Here is a 4526-nt window from a genome sequence, read left to right on the forward strand (position 1 = left end):
GATTTTTTTTTATTTATCCTTGTCATTAAAGTAATTACCTCCCAAGTATTGTATATATCTACTGTCTGTGCATTTTATGGGCAGTATTTAACACATATTCTAATAATGCAATTTTGTGTTAGCTGCTGCTTTTTCATTTGATTGCTCCGAGCTCAAATCTTAAATCAATTGCTTACTTTTCAGTTCCTTTTGACTCAAAATTATTTAATAGTGTGTCATTGGCATGTAGAGCAAATATGGGGTACTTGTAACTTTTTTTGGAAAATACAAATAAAATGATGAACAGATGTTGGAAGAAGGGAGATTAGTCTGGCGAAAGAAAGTTTAGAAAGAGAATATGGGATGAAGGGGTGACAGGAGGTAGAGGAAGATAGTGGAAAGAGTTTTAAAGGAGGACTAGCATGAATTAGATAAAAGTGTAAATAGATAGGAAGGATTGCCACCATCCACTCGGAATATTTATAAGACAAGGAATGGAACTCATCTCTTCAACAGTATTAATTGATGCTAATAAGTAATTGCAACCATTTAAAGCAGAAAGTTACGAAATCTTGAGTAAGTAATCTTCAGGGTGCTTTCCACTCTAGCTTTCATCAGTCAAGAAATGGATCAACAATCTTTGGTTATCAGATTTAGGATAATTAAAAATATTTTGAAGAGATTATTCATTTATTATGTACTGTATATTCATGATGGATAATTATATTTCATGACTTTACCATAATTGATACCAGTATTAATACCGAATCAGTCATTGTATAGGAAATTGAGAGCAACATGGCTGACTACTCCTAGAAAATTACACAACATATAATTTGGGGAAAACAGAATACATTGTTTTACAATTGAACTCATAGTCTTTTGAGTAAATTGGTTAGAAAGAGGGGGGGAAGTGTGTAGTTGACAGTCGGCCCAAACAGGCTGATAAAGAATGCCCTGCTCTCGCTAGATCTTTTGGTGGAGCGAAGAATCCTCTCTCTCAATGTATAACTCCTCGAGTATTTAAAAGGGAACCAGGAGATAACCTCGAGCTATCTTCCTACCACATCTAGACACCAGCTTGTTTGATGGAACAAACACAGCCAACCCCCTGCAATTATCAGCTTAGCATAAGGCAAGGTCACCTCGCGTGAAATTACCTCAAATGGTAAGGACCAACATACTGTGTGAACTGACTCAACTTGTACAGTATTAGTGAAATATTAAATAACCATTGATTGTGGTGCATACTTTTTATTATTATTATTTTCTACCACAGACGTGGCTGCACATTTACAATGCTAATCAGCATATATACATTTTCTTCTGTCCTCCATGGACAGGGTTCCATGGAGGACTGTTAAACATATAGTTCAGTGATTTATTGAATAATTTGTGGTAGATTGTTGATCTAGCCAACAAACAAATACACAAAATTATGTCATACATAAAGTGATTGAGGTGTCTTTTTACATAAGTGTCATTAATGTGCGATTACAAAGGTGAAATGCAATTTTGACTAACTTGCACGTGCTGTATACACACACATTTATATCTCTCCTACTTTGACAAGGTAAGATAGCTGCTATAGAAACTAGTGTGTTATTAAGCACTTAACCACTGAATGTGATTAAGATACTTTTACAAACTCAGGTTATAGTTATATCACATACATTGTATAACTGATGCATTACATAGTCAATCCAAAATCCAATACATCAAGTGTTCCAGTATTCATATAGTATTTACAGAGTTCAGCATACCTCGGCCCAAGAGCGCAAAAGTCAAGTCAATATGGGACATTCTACAATATAATGTTCAAGGTAGTGCATGTTTTCTCTTTCACAAAGTTGACACATTGTGTATTCAACATTTAGGTTTTGAGAAAGCTGCCAGATACATCTATATTCCAGTCGTATTAGTTTCATATGTGAATGTCTCCTCATGATATTTATCATAATGTTTAATGCTACAGCTTTCAGGTCTGTGTGTACCTGTTAGGTATTAAGATTTTCATTAGATATTTGTTTAAGAATTATCTTTGTCACTGCTAATGAAGCATCCATATAAATTTCTACTACTGGATATCTACAGGCTGTCGTTACAAGCATGTCAACAGTGTCATGCTGTGAGATGCCAACATGTGATGGAATCCATAGGAATTTAACTTCGTCTGTTTTCTTTAGTAGCTAAAACATTCATGTTGCATACTGCATGACCACACTCTTCACAAGTCACCCCTGCTTGCCACATATCCCCCCACAATTTGCTAATTGTAATTTTTGGGGGTTTGTATTCTACCATAGTATTTCATGCTGGAATTGTTAATAGTATTGTATACATAATGGAGCAAAAAGATACAAAATATATTGGAACATTTATGAACAGTGAAAGAAACCAGTGCAAGTGAGAGATTTGGTTCTGAGAAGCATTCCTACCCTCAAAGTCATACTAAATATATAGGTGGCTTTATTGAAGAGTTAGGCCATTAATAATATATCAATCATCATAGTATACAGAGTGAGGGTAAAAGTGTATTTTAGAGGGAGGGGGGGGGGTGTTTAGCAGGCACAGGAGACTGATGGTGACAGTGCATCACCAGAATGCACTTTGACCAAGGCTGATAATTACACTGTGCATGAATTTGAGGAAATTCACTTCTATTCCAACTTTTGGGGGATTGACCACTGATAACATTGTGTCTGAATTACTGTATATGCATTTATTGTAACATTTGGAATGACTTATCCAAACAGCAGCACAGATTTATTGTTGCTCATGAGCAACATTGAAATGTCTGGAAACTTTGCACACATGAGCAATACCATGTATAAACCATAATGATTGGTGTGTACATAATTATTGGGAGGTCTGTCCTCTGTGGCTGCCTGGTTAACTACAAGCCTCTCACCTAATGGAGATCAGAAGCAAAATCTGGTCTCCTTAGAGGCAAAGAGGTCATAGGATACTAGATCAACCCAAGCTAAGGTTAAAACCACCACCATGATAAAAATGTGGGGCACTGGACAGTTTCCCCCTAATACAAGCAACAACAGAGAATATGGCCTCGCCAAGCTTTGTACATACAAAGTGAAACCAACAGTGTTGCTGTTGGTATCGTTCCACCCACCAGAGGGGTTGCCTGTGAAAGGCTGCCCTTGGAGGTTGGTTTGGTGTCTGGGCTGGGGCGAGATGGTGAACAAGGTTTTGCACTTGTACTGTATTTTTGTCTATATCCAATATGAGAATAAGGAACAGCAATGGTGCAAGGACTGTACCTTGAGGTACAGAGCTTTAAACTGTGCTTGGACACTATTTGATTAACTGTTAATCTGTTCCGTTAGACAGGAAATTCTAAGTCTCCTGAGCTCATCAACTGTTTAATAATTGGAAACAAAGCCGCCAAAGATTGAGAAAAGATGTACAGGTTCGAGTGCTTTCGTGCTTTTTGGATTTGTTTCCATGAATCTAGTGACCTGACTCCTGATCACTCAAATACTCATTATTATGTTGGACGTTCGTGCAACTGGTCTACAATTCTTTGCTGTCCCTTGTGTAGAGGGGCTGTCTGCTGCTTTCAGCACATCTGGTATCTCCAGTGTCAAAGCTCTTCCTCCACACTATACTGAGTGCCTGTGCTACTGGCACTTTGCATTTCTTTATGAATATTGAATTCCAAGAGTCTGGAACCGGGACAGAGTGCATATTGTCAATTTCTTAACAAATCTGTTACTCTCGGATTGATATTACGTTATATTTACAGGTGTTTGGATATGAAGTTGTCCAGATCTTTCATGGAGTGGTTGAAAGATCATGCAGTTTATCGGAGTGCTAAACATAGAATTTTGCCAATTTCTTTGTCGTCCTCAGTATGAACCTTCACTAATACCAATGGTTCCAATACTGGCAGTTATTTTTGCTTTTGATTTAGCATGAAAAAATATTTTGGATTTTTCTTTTTCTTGAATTGCTTTCTGTTCCAGTTGCCTTTCTTCAGTCTGATACGAATGCTTCAATCTGTTCGATTTCTTCAATCTCCTTGTTTAAATTATTCCTTCTTTGTATGGAAAGTCGTGTCTGCTTAAGCATTTGTTTAGTTCTACCTTCCTTTGTAATGTCGTCTGCGTTCCCTTTTTACATCGAACCTTTCTGGCTTTCCTCAAAGGAACAAGAACAAAGGAGACTCATATGCTTCAGAAATGTTCTATTCCTTGTGTAGGATTTTTGTCTTAGAACATTTTCCCATCGATTGTTTGTAGTTCCCTGTTTATTCTCTCCCAGTCTATCGTTTTATTATTAAAATTATATTTATTGAATAACCCTTCTCACTTCTAACATTATTAATGTTAGTTTGCACTCCAATGAGCTTGTGGTCTGAGACCATAATGTGTCTGATTAGCTCATCATTGTTCGTGAATATCGGGTCCAGCATATTTTCGTTCCTAGTTGGTTCTGCAATCTGCTGACAGAATTTGTCACAGAATCTCAGTAGTTCTCCGACCCATGTAGAGGAGCAGAGAACGTGTAGAGGAAAATGAAAGTAGGAA

The sequence above is a fragment of the Procambarus clarkii genome, chromosome 36 (genome assembly GCF_040958095.1).
Source record: "Procambarus clarkii isolate CNS0578487 chromosome 36, FALCON_Pclarkii_2.0, whole genome shotgun sequence".
Taxonomy (NCBI): Eukaryota; Metazoa; Arthropoda; class Malacostraca; order Decapoda; family Cambaridae; genus Procambarus; species Procambarus clarkii.